We start from the raw sequence: 13557 nt of genomic DNA on the forward strand, positions 1-13557 counted from the left end.
TTTTACAGAGAGGAAGAGAGAGGGATAGAGAGTTAGAAACATCGATGAGAGAGAATCATCCACCAGCTGCCTCTTGCACACCCCCTACTGGGGATGTGCCCACAACCAAGGTACATGCCCTTAACCGGAATTGAACCCAGGACCTTTCAGTCCGCAAGCCGACGCTCTATCCACTGTGCCAAACCGGTTTCGGCAATTATTGTAAATTTTTTACTTTTAAGGGTGATGATTATACTGATAGAAAGTTCCTTGGTCTCCTTATTCAAATATTTATTTTTAAAAGTTGAAGACAGCCCATCTGGCTTAGCTCAGTGGTTGAGCATCAACCTATGAACCAGGAGGTCATGGGTTGCAGGCTCATCCCAGTGTGGGGCGTGCAGGATAGCTGATCACTGATTCTCTCCCATCATTGATGTTTCTATTTCTCTCTCCCTCTTCCTTCCTCTCTTTGAAATAAAAATAAATAAATAAATAAATAAATAAATAAATAAATAAATAAATATTGAAGACAGCTATGCATTCAGGATACTTCTTAGCATTAGGTATAATAGGGTTACACTTTGTATGAATTTATTCAAAAGGCTTTTTTCAATCTTTAACAGATTTTTTTATTCTAGAACATAAGATCCATGAATTTTACATAACAAAATGTGTACATGTATGCACACAATTTTTGTTCAGTGGCATTGCTTCCTTTTAAGTAAACAGATGTGAAATAATTTACTTGCCTCTGTAATCTACTGCCTTTGCTCTTATCTGAGAATATTTTAAATGAAAACATCATTTGACATTTCCTCTTTAACTCCTTTGATTTTCAGAAAAATTTCTTTGGTTTATCTAACCAGGTTAAGATGTATAATTTTATTTTCATTAAATTTTGCTGTATTATGTTATATACTTCTTGTATGGAAATAGTACCTATTATAATTTGGAAATGAGTTAAATACATTACTCATCTTATATCTTTACAACCCTACTGATAGAACTGAGTAATCAGAATGAAGCCTCTATTTTTCACATAAAAAACTCACACAACAGAGAAGTATAAATGCCTTTTCTCAAACTCTCAAAGAAAGGGAACTAATAGAGCAAAGGTTGTACATATTTTTAAACCTTATGTGCTAATTTGCAACAAACCATGCTTATTTGAAAGAAACTTTCGCATTTTTCTTCATTCATTAGAAGATTGGATGGGGCCAGTAAGATGGATGAATATAAGTTTCAAATTCAAGAATGCTTAAAAGTTATGTAAAGACACTAGGTGCAATACTATGTTTCATATTACTGAATCCAAAGACTAAAATAAATTATTGCACATGTGTTATATTTACTGCCAGTAGTTTATAAATTCACAATGTCTTGCATTACAGCTCTTTGTTTATTATATCCTAATCATCTCCTATGGAATAAAAGCTCATGGGTAAGGGAGCAGGACAGAAGAAGATTTTTTTGTTGTTGTTATTGTTATTTTCCAATTTTTCCTAGCAACTTAGATGTTGAGAATATAGAGGGTAAATGATATAGAAGTTCTCAGTGGTGATTATTTATTGTAAAAAATGAATGCACTTATAATAATATGAGTATTCTGCTGTTTTCCCATTAAAGCCATTCTTTCAGATCAGATTTTGTGAAGCCAAATGTAGTTGGCCATTGTTGTGGGGAGGATTACAGGAGCATCAGTCTAATGCATTTGCTTTTTGGTTCATTTCAGTATTTAAATCTAGGCTTTCCATTCACTCTGACCCACTAAAAGGATGGGTTATAAAAACTGATTTTGAAAATAAAATTAAGAGAGGAGAGAGAGATATTAAATCTCGACTTTTATTATTTGTTTTATTCTCAGCTCTGGTCCTTGCTTATTGGTGATGCAACCTTATGCAAGGAAGATACAGTTTGCTCATCAGCTTGTGTTTCTTCATCTGTGTTGTTGTGTGATTAATGGCTGCTCATAGTGTGAAGTAGTTGTCATGATAAACTGAGTGATGCCATTTAATAGACTGGGTTCGGGCCTCACCAGGTGTGAAATCTAGGTCACTCGTCATAAAAGCCTTGTCCCAGGAACGAGAGGCTTACTGGTTGTCATCTGTCTTGAACAAACGGCTCATGTTGGCACTTGAAATTATTGGCGTAAACTGGGTCAGGTATTAAGTCAAACTATGTGAAATTGCCATATTTGGCCATTCTTTACCTAAAATGGCAATTTTGTGTTGTTCAGGATAACACAAAACACAAGGAAAGAAACCTGTTGAAATGTTAGGCTTTTGCAATTTTAAAACCTTTTTTATTAAGAAATTCTTTTTTGTAAAAACGCAGTCAGTAGTCTAAGAATCTATAGTCAGTACCTTTCATTTACAGAAGCATCATTATTAATGGAAAAAATGACATAGGAAGGTAGAGTCAGATTCTAGGACTTCAGAAATGTATTAAAGTACAAAAACATCACAAAGTCCTATAGTAATGCCACAAGTCTGTGCAGTATTAAATATGCATCAGCTTGTTTTTCTCCATCAGAAGGAGGAGTGGTTATGGGGAGAAAGAAAGGGGGACGCTAGGGGTAAGGTGAGACGAATGCCCACAGGGGTGGAAAAGGAGGCCTGCAGGCCCTGGCCTGTCAGGGAGACCTGTAGTTGGACAGGATGGGACTCTAGCCCCTTAAAAGCAGTGATGATGGGAATATGCCTGTCACCAAGGTGAGCTTACCTTCCAAGCAGCATAGGTAGGTGTCTGGGAAGAAGTGGGGCATATCAATAGTCTTTGCTCCCATTTATACTGAGAGGATAAATTCAGACTCAGACCCCAGAAAATCATGTTGTTTCCTGATGTTGAAAATTACATATTGGAAGGGATGCCTGTTTTGTTTTGTTTTGTTTTGTTTTGTTTTGTTTTGTTTTTGGTGTGTGTGTGTGTGTGTGTGTGTGTGTGTGTGTAGCTATTAAAAAGTTAAAATATAAGTGTCCAAAAGAAAAACCAATTCATGCCATGCTTGATAATACTGAAATATAATCAACTCCATAATGGTTTAAAAAATCCCTCATCAGATCCTTTAGTGGTTTGGATATGGGGGAATTAATAGAGAACCAAGCTGAAACCGGTTTGGGTCAATGGATAGAGCGTCAGCCTGAGGACTGAAAGGTCCCAGCTTCGATTCTGGTCAAAGTCATGTACCTTGGTTGTGGGCACATCCCCAGTAGGGGGTGTGCAAGAGGCAGCTGATCGATGATTCTCTCTCATGGATGTTTCTAGCTTTCTATCCCTCTCTCTTCCTCTCTGTAAAAACACAATAAAATATATTTGTCAAAAAAATAGAGAAAGGAGAATCCAAGATGGCTGCATAGGTAAACACCTAGCCGCAGCCCCACACAACAATTTCAATAAAATACAACTAAAATATAAAATGGACATTACCCAGAACTACAGGAAAGTCGACTGACTGGAAATTCTACAACAAGAAGCAAGGAGAAAACCAGAAGGAAGAGCGGAGGAGCTGTAAAAGCCTAAGGTACGGAGGCATGCGGCACGCGGAGAGGACGGAGCCGGAGAGGAGGGCGGCTGAGTGCCTGGCTGGCGTTCCCTAGCAGGAAGGAGATAAAAGCTCTGACTGTGCTGGGCCCCAGTTCCGACTGCTCTGAACCCCAGTTCTAGGCCAGACCCCGGCGACCCAGGCTCACACAGAGGGAGCTGGGCTGTAAGGCGGAACCCCGGGGGAGCGGCGAAAGGAGGTCCTGGAGGCGCGCATATTACGCGCATAGAAGGGATGGTTGGCTTTGCCGCAGGATTGTCCTGGCGGGAAGGAGACAGGAGCTCCAGACTGCTCTGAACGCCACCTCCAATTCCACTTCCAACTAAACTGAGCCCCACTTCCAGGCTCATTGGGGGAGAGCCTAGACTGTTTGGTAGCAGGTGAAAATCGAGGGCACCTTTCTCTCAGAGGCGCTTGCAACGAGTACTGAAGGACCCTGAGACTCAGGAGTGGCATAGGGCGGGGCTGACGGAAGCCAAAGCTGTAGGCTCCACCCTGAAAACCCCGCCCCATCAGGGAAGCTGCGAAAATGCCGAGACGAAATAGATCACAAACGAAAGAAATGGAGGACAAAAAGCGACTGGATATAGAGTTCAAATCTACTCTTATAAGGTTTTTCAAGAATTTCCTAGAAAAGATCGATAAGATCTATGAGGATATGAAAAGGGATCAACTAGAATTAATAAGGAATCAACAAGAAATGATAAGGGATCAACAAGAAATAAAGAATACATTGTCTGAAATAAAAAATATTAGACAGAATCCTAAAAACAGAATGGAAGATCGCAAGAATCAAGTCAAAGATTTGGAACATAGAGAGCCAGAAGACACTCCTCCACAGAAGCAAGAAGGCAAGAGAATCCAGAAAATTGAAGATAATGTAAGAAACCTCTGGGACAACTTCAAGCGAACCAACATCAGAATTATGGGGGTCCCAGAAGATGAGAGAGAGCAAGATATCGAAAACATACTGAAAGAAATAGTGACAGAAAACTTCCCCCACCTGGTGAAAGAATTAGACTTACAAGTCCAGGAAGCGCACAGAACTCCAAACAAAAGGAATCCAAAGAGGACCATACCAAGACAAATCATAATTAAAATTCCAAGAGCAAAAGACAAAGAGGGAATATTAAAAGCAGCAAGAGCAAAGAAGGTAGTTACCTATAAAGGAGCACCTATACGATTGTCAGCTGATTTCTCAACAGAAACCATGCAGGCCAGACGGGAATGGCAAGAAATATTCAAGGTGATGAATAGTAAGAACCTACAGCCAAAGATAATCTATCCAGCAAAGCTATCACTCAGAATCGAAGGTCAGATAAAGAGCTTCACCAATAAAAAAAAGCTAAAGGAGTTCATCACCACCAAACCAGAATTATATGAATTGCTGAAGGGGGTTCTTTTGGAAGAGAAAGTAAATAAAGATAAAAATTATGAACAACAAATATATAACTATCAACAAGTGAATCTAAAAACCAAGGAAATTAAAAAAAATCTGATGAACAATATTAACTGTTGAATATAATAGAATCAGAGGTATGGAAGGGGAGTGAATTGATGATTCTCAGGGAAAAGGGGAGAGGGGAGTGTGGGAAGAGACTGAACATAAACTGTGCACCTATGGATGAGGACAATGGGGGTGGGGAAAGGGCAGAGGATGGGGTGGGAACCTGGTGGAGGAGAGCAATGGAGGGGGGGGGGAGGAACATTTGTAATAATATGAACAATAAAAATTTATTTAAAAAAATAGAGAAGTGAGGGTACTTACTGAAGATCTAAACACATGGTGATGAGGTTTGGGAATAATGCAAGCGCACTGTCGTGGGCTTTCCATTTTTTTTTATTTTATTTAAACCGGCTGTTTTTGCTGTTTGCAACATACAAAGGTAAAGTTTAATTAATTGAAGGCATAGGGTACCTGAACATCATCTGTTTAGCATACTTGCAGTATTAAAACAAACGTTGTAAGAATAACCAAAGCTTTCCCATGGATGTTTTATTTCACATGCCTAAATTACATTATCAAGATTTTATCTAGCTGCTTCAGAAAATCTTCCTAAAGGCTTTTAAGTGGGCTTTTTTTTTTTTTTTTTTTTTTTAAGTTTCTTAGTTATTTTCTTTTCTTGGCTCTTTGTGTTGCTTGTGCCACTTCTGTCTGAAAGGCAGAGCTTAATAACTACAGGATTAATAATTACAGCATGGGGCTGCTGAAGGCTTAGTGACTAATGCACTTTAGTGACTAATGTTTGTGACTTTGCTCGTAGCTGTAGAAGGACTTTTCACTCTTCACCAGCTCCCGAAGTCTTTCTTGTGCCAGCTCATGAGGACAGTTATCTGTGGAAGTGGAACTGGATGCCTGTTGGCTGTCTCCAGTTCAGAAGTGGACTCTGTCTGTGGCATAGCCAACGCTTCCACAAGCTTGGTATCCTGAGCTCCCTGTTCTCATTTTTTGTAAAGGGCTGTGTTGTTGCCTTGGCAACTCTGACTAGCTTTTCACAACCGGAATATGGGAAGCAGATTTTAAATCTTCAGATTAGAAAACCATACTGGCAGAGGGAACTGTGCTCTTGGTTAAGACCACACCCTTTTAGGCTAAGCGAAATAAGCCAGTCAGAGAAAGACAGGTATCACATGACCTCACTCATATGTGGAATCTAATGAACAAAGTAAACTGATGAGCAAAATAGATCCAGAGACATAGAAGCATGGAACAGACTGATGAAACTCAGAGGGATGGGGGAGGTGGGTGCAGGAAGAGATTAACCAAAGAACCTATATGCATATATGCTTAACACATGAACACAATTGTGTAGTGAAGGCCTGGGGGAACGAGGGAAGGCGCGGGGGGGGGGGGGGGGGGAGGGGGGGGGCCGGCGGTCAGTGGAGGGGGGAAAGGGACATCTGTTAATACTTTCAACAATAAAGATTTAAAAGAGGAAAAAAATACTCTTTAGTTGAGGGTAGCATATATTTAGTTTTAAATCATGTTATTCTGAAATAAATGTGTAACTCCTGAGATTTCAGGTTTGACTAAATATTACCGTGTTACTTTAATCACAAATCATCTCCTCTTGATATCCATAACCCTCTTAATAATCATTTTAATTCTTCACGGTCTTCTATTTCAGTGTTTTTAATTTTTTTCTGCTTCTGAAGATGCTACTTCTTCCCCAGGCGCACTGCTACCCATTGCTTATTCTTTTCCTCATAATCTTAAAACAATAGATAAGGTGCTCAAAAAGTCCTGCGGGATGCCGTCATCCCTCCTAGTCTGCCTTTGCATATCAGTGTGCTGGCAATTTTTTTAATTTGGCCATCCTACTCCGTGTACCTCCATCCATGGTAGAAAACAGGAGAATGGGGCTGGGTCTGCAGGGCCATCTAGGTCCTCAGTATAATAAATCTAATCCTCTATAATAAAAGGCTAATATGCAAATCGACCGAATGGTGGAACGACTGGTTGCTACAATATGCACCGTCCATCAAGGGGCAGACACTCAGTGCAGGAGCTGCTCCCTGCTGGTCAGTGCACTCCTACAGTGGGAGTGCCGCCCACTCAGAAATCCTGAGCTGGGCTTACAGCTGGTGAGCACAGTGGCAGTGGTGGCAGTGCTAAGGATGTCCAACTGATGGCTTAGGCCCGCTTGCCTAAGTCATCAGCTGGACATCCCATGAGGGCTCCCAGACTGCAAGAGGGTACAGGCTGGGCTGAGGGAACCCCAAGTGCACAAACTTCGTGCACTGGACCTCTAGTGTTACATAATTACCCAGGAATTCTAGAGTACTAAATAAAAGGAATTAGCATAAAGAGGTAAAATAAGGTTATACCCTTAGTAAGGATTGGAAAAGAACAGAATTATTAGTGTTGGGGACAAAGGGCGGATGTTAATCAGGCATTCCCAGGTTAGTAGCAACTTCAAAAGAGACCTTTTTCTAGTTTAAGGTGCCTGAGTTGGTTTTCAAGACTTTAGTAAATTTATACATTGCTTTTTTCCCCCCCTCAAGTGGGGAGATGTATTCTGAAGTGTCATAAAAAGATACATGGTATTTTAAATGTAATGTGCATTTTTCTTAAAAGAAGTAATAAACATTGAGACATTTATTAAAGGAGTAAAGTTGTCTTTAAATCAGATGTCATCCCACCATCTATTTATACCTATGTTATCATTGTTTATATATATCTGGCCTTTGTAAACTCTACAAAGTGTGTGTATTTACACACTTGTATTATTGCATATTATAGTTTTACAACCTGTTTTCTTTCCACTTAGTGTCAGAAGCATTTTTGAAACATTCTTCTAAAATAGTTAAGATTGACATCCTGTCATTTGAGTTTTCTGTGGATTTTATGGGCAGATAAATGATGGTTTATTGTTTCAAGTGGCATTTCAGTGACTACTGCTGATGTTAAATATTTTTACATGTTTGTTAGCATATTTTTTTCCTTTTGTGAATTACATATCTATTTTTCTGCCGTTTCCTTATTGGGGTGTTTAATCTTTTTTTTGTTTTGTTTTTTAAATAAATAAAGGATACCAACTTTTTTATGGCCACACATGTTACCCATTTTAGCATTTGCAATTTAATATTGTTAGGGATTTTTGTTGTTTGTTCATTTAAATCTTTGTTGTTTTGAGAATGGTGATTTCAGAAATCTCCCTATTTTGAAACTGAATTGGAGATGGTGGTAGGGAGGTTAGTCCAATCCACGCTAAAATGGTTTCAAGACCCAAGTGTGACCCCTCAGCGATAACCGCATACATTGTGAAGACCCTGCAAACTCTGCCTCGGGGCCCCGGGCACTGCAGCCCCCAAGCTGGGCAGGATTAACCAGCTCAGATGCACTCAGCCTGTGGCGGCCAACAAGGTCAGTGGCTCTGACAGCCTGCGGGGCTATTTTTGTCCGGGTTTCTTCTGCTTATGAAAATTAGAATTGAGAAAAGCTACAGCTGCTTCCCATATGGTTGCTATTAGCGAAATGATGTGCAGAGGATTTAATCTGGGGGGGGGGGGGGGGAAGCAGAGTAGGTACACCCACGTGATCTATTAGAGAAGTAAAGGGCTTCGAGGGAGACCACCAGCTATGACACCTGCACTGCTTCTGTTTCCCGGAGGCCGCTTCGTCTTCTAGTGACCTCTGACCTGTCCTGGTGATCGCCGAGGGTGGAGACTCCTGGCTGGTTATTGATTTCGCCTGCCTCCTGATGTATTAGTTTATGAAGGATTAGAATGTAGTGTTTTCCCTTTTCTCTGCCCTCCCAATAGAATCTCCCCCCCACCACCACCCCGCCCCCAATATACCTCTTAGCCTCTTGCATACTTTTGTGATTTCCCATTGACTTTGGTCCACTGAGCAGATAGCTGCTCAGTTTTTCCTACGTCCAGGATTTAGAGAGAGAATTTTCATTCGCCATCAGTTATCCTTGCTCTAAGAGCGGTTTGTTTAGCTATAGCAGTGAACAGGCTGTGATGGTTTATCACTCTAATTGGTCCATTAGATGTGCTTGGTGTTTCACAGGGTTATAGGAAGAGGGAAAAAATGTTCATCCGCAACAGACTTGTGGAGCCCACTAATGGAGCTTAATATCTATTTTTGTCATCTGTAAAAAATGCATTATGGGTTCATATTTTAAAGAATAAAAGTCAGTGGGATTGAGCATTAACTCATCGAATTTAGTTTCCGACTATTAAGGCAATCAGGTGACTTCTAAATTTGATTTCCCCTAAATTTCCGATCAATATGCTTATCCCAGTACATTTGATCTACAAAGAGAATTTACTGCTACATTTGTGTCCATTTTATGAGCAATGTCCTGTGGAGCACTTAACTCGTGCCTAGTGCAACTGAGGATCAGAACTGTAGTTTAATTTCAATAGTCGTGAGACCTGTGGATACTGTAGTGGACACTACGGTCCTAGAGAGTAAATGACTTGCTCCATGTCACCTAAGTACTAGGGACAGAAACCAACTGGGACCCCTTTTGATAGTGCATTTTAGAGTAAATTAATTCCATCAACTTTATTCCTTTCATAGTAGCTATGTAGAGCAATTAGGTCTTCCTCTCTCTCTCTCTCTCTCTCTCTCTCTCTCTATATATATATATATATATATATATATATATATATATATATATATATATATTCTTTCATATATTTGTTATTACATATACACACAAGCCTCCCCTTCTGTTTTCTGAGGAGTGAAAAACAATGCTGGGTCACACAATTTTCTGTGGAATGAAGCTTTGTTAAAAACAAAAACACTAAAGGCTATCTCATAATCTCATAGAATTCTTATTGAAGCTTAAAAGTTCCTATTTTATATGAACCGGTTTCTCTATTAGTAGCCCAAAGTTAACAGGGAATAGTAGAAGAAGAAGAAGAAGAAGAAGAAAAGGTAACAGGTGACGAATTAGCAGATGAGAAGAGAGAGAAAATGCTGAAGGCCATGACCTCTGCCACGTGTTCCCCTGTTGAGACAGTGCTCTGCAGACTTAAGGATAACAGTTGGGGCTCAGGTTGGAGCAGAGAGCTGATGAATCATCGCCTCTACAGCACAGCAGTTGGAGGAGGCCTCTCAGACAAGCAGCTGGTCATTGAGATGCATGAATATAAAAAAATGGAAGGGGTATACTCCTCAGTTTTCCTAAAGCTATTCTGTAGTCTAGTTTATAACTCAAGTCCCCTTACAAAATATGGGCCGTACTTTATATTCATTAGAGATTATTATGTAAGATACACTTTAAAAATTCTTATTTCCCCTTCATTTCTCAGGATTTCCATTTCCTTAATTCGGAATTATAAACAATCCTTTCTGCCTTCATCTATCTGCCAGTATTCTACATTGAAATAGTTGTGCTGTGCATGAAACTAAAATTGGACAGACACACCGAGGCCTTAAACTTGAGAAAAGAGCAATGCTGGGGGATGTTGGAAATGTGCCTCTCTCTACGATAGTTACAGTGTCAGGTGATGCGTCATTGGTGGTACTCACTGCTCCACGCACCAAACATAGACATCTCCTTGAGCCACTTGTCATATACAAAACCCTTTATTGTCGCCCCTCTCTTGTCAGCGTTCAGCTGTTTTTCTGGATGAATACAGCCCCAGTTAGTTCCAAACTGTCGTTCCCAAGGGAAGAATGGTGCTCTGTCTCCACACAGTCACCTCCTGCCTTTCCCTGCCTGTCTTCTCTGCTTGCCGTACCAGTCATTTCTCGTCAGCGGGCAACTCTGGCCTGATGCTTCCAGGGCACTCGGAAGTGGGAAGTCACCCAGGCAGAGGGAGATGGAGCCTGCCACTCATTAGCTTCCACAGTTATTTTACTCGTTATATCTGATTTTTCTCATATTAAAATTGGCATGATAATAGGGTTTGTGAGATTAGAACAGTTCATACGTGTACAGGCCCTGAGAAGCATGTCTGACCTCTGACAGGCGATCCTTAAGGTTAGGTATGTCATTTCTGGGAGGAAGAATCTATAGTTCGGAAGGCAGAGTCTTCTTCCATTGGCCTTGTCTTTCCCATCTGTAAATCCCAGCTCTGCACACTGCTGATGGCAAGCCCCGATGGGTCCACAGCAGGGGAGGCGCTGGGGAGGCTTCCTGAGGAGTTGATGGAAAGTGAAGATAATACAGCTCTTGGAACCCAGCCAGACGAAGGGAGATGGTTCTTCAAGTGGCAGCACATACACAACCAATGGTGAGAGGAAAACTGAGTTCAGGGAAATGCAACCAAAAGCAGTTGTTTTAAGGCCAGACAAGCAGCGGTGGTACCGCTAACGTGGTGAGAAAAGCCACAGTGAGACCATGAAAGGCAGGTATCTCGTGCTAAGGGGCCTGGAGTGGGTCCCAAGGAAAATTGAGGCATCCAAAGAAATTATATAATCAGATTTACATTCTAGAAACATTAATCTCATAGCTGTGTTGGATGATTGTTTTTGGAGGTCAAGCTTTGGAAGGTATAAACTATTCTCATAACAACTTTTTGTCCCCCAATACTGGGTGTTTCTGATCTTCAGTGAACTGGAAAGTATATACAAAGCTGAGCTAGGTACATTTGAGTCTAAAGAATATATAGATTCTGAAGGAGAGAATGAAAAGTTTTTTGTGTAGTTTTTTTGTTTGTTTGCTTTTGTTTTGCTAATAGGAGTTACTTTTTGTTTGTTTGATAAATTCATAGTTCCTGTCTTTGTTATGGTTAAATGAGCTACCAAGTAATTTAAGGTATGTCCTAACATGGTGCCCAACTGAATTGATGGGTGTGGAATTATGGAAATAAGTTAATATCTTGATAACATGCCTCAAAAATTCTCGAAACTAGTAGCCAACATGTTTCTTATGTTAGTGCTTATGCTTCCTCATGGATTTGGTTGTTTGATTGGACAGAATTAGAGAATTCTTCCACATCTTCAGACATTTAAGCGGTATCTGAGTACATTCCAGCTACTGTACCAAACATGAGCCCAGGGGGCACGTTGGGCATGGTTATGACCTCCAGGCACAGCTTTGAGAACATTGACGGGCCTTTCCTGCAGAGTCAATCCCACACCCCTCTGAGCAACATTAAGGTCTGCTCAGAACAACAGCACAGAGCAGTGCAGCAGTTGAAAGCACTTGTATTCTAAGTGTCTGTGTTTATATCCCCCACTCTAGCTCTGCTTGGGGAACAAGCTCACCATGGATTTGGAGACACTAGGGCTGTGATTTTTTTTGTTTTGTTTGTTTCTTGACAAGGAAAAATTTTTGTCTCCCAAGGAACATTTGGCAATGTCTGAAAACATTTTTTTAAATATATTTTATTGATTTTTTTTTTTTTTTTTTACAGAGAGAGGAAGGGAGAGGGATAGAAAGTTGGGAGAGGCATAGAGAGTTAGAATCATTGATGAGAGAGAAACATCGACCAGCTGCCTCCCGCACACCCGCTACCGGGGATGTCCCCGCAATCAGGGTACATGCCCTTGGCTGGAATCGAACCTGGGGCCTTTCAGTCCACAGACCAAAACTCTATCCACTGAGCCAAACCAGACAGGGCTGAAGACGTTTTTTGATGGACTCAGTTTGAGGAGGAGTGTGTGGCCATGGCGCCATTAGATGTGGCAGGTGAGGCCAGGGGTGCTGCTGAACTTCCTAGAACGCACAGGACAGCGTCCTCGCACTCCCTTGCCACCCCCAGTAGACAGTCATCACATCTAAAACGTCAGTAGTACCATGCTGGAAACACTGCACTGGAGACAGTGTCTATATTTATACAGACTATATTTGAAAATAAAAGCAACTAGTTAAGGGGGGTGATGGTACTTAGGCAGCTGTGATGCTGGAACCCTGGAGGGGTTGGGATGGTACTAGACTACACCTGACATTCCCCTGGCTCCTAGTAAGCAGTCTGTAGTTCCGAGGGCACTAAAAAAAACTCATTGCTAAGTCCAGTAAGCGCTTGACCCTCCTACATCTTAGATAGCCTGTGTCCTTTACTGGTTCAAGTCCCACCACTCAAAGAGGCTTGAAAGGAGTTTTGTTTTGTTTTTTCTTTTAAACATTGCATCTCCTTTTCCAAAGCAGGCCCATTGCTCACCCAAACTAATTTAGGTTAATTGGTTTTAATCAAAGTACTCTGGCCCCCGTGTCACATGTTTTTAAATTTGATACGGGCACAGTGAGGACTTGACATTATCCTTTTTTCATTCCCTCTCTATGTTTGCTCTTAGACAAAAAGTCCTTTTAAAGACAAGCCTAAGTCATGATAGAAATGTCGAACTCAGTTTATAATGCAATTTATCATGGGCTGGGGAAAAAACAAATTCTGAGGATCTATATTTAATTTATCTAGAAATAATTTCTAAAACATTTACGTTTATATTCATTTATTCTTCCTCTCCTCCTTGAAGACCTTCAGAATTTTCAACCCTTGCTATAGCAAGTCAATCTCCTGGGCCTTTTGAAGGGCAGTGAAACTTCATTTCATGCATTTTTTTTCTACAGCCCTCTGTCTGTTCTCAATGAAGGGAGAAAAAGAACAGAGGTCTCTCTGCTTGACTA

At 40.7% G+C, this 13557-nt stretch overlaps 1 protein-coding gene across 13 annotated transcripts in view; it reads left to right on the plus strand.

Moving 5' to 3' along the window:
- Nucleotides 1-13557, plus strand: part of MAP7 (microtubule associated protein 7) — a 140077-nt gene that overhangs the window by 39843 nt on the left and 86677 nt on the right. The window lies entirely within an intron of this gene.

The sequence above is a fragment of the Pipistrellus hanaki genome (assembly GCF_964339955.1).
Source record: "Pipistrellus hanaki genome assembly, chromosome: 7".
NCBI lineage: Eukaryota > Metazoa > Chordata > Mammalia > Chiroptera > Vespertilionidae > Pipistrellus > Pipistrellus hanaki.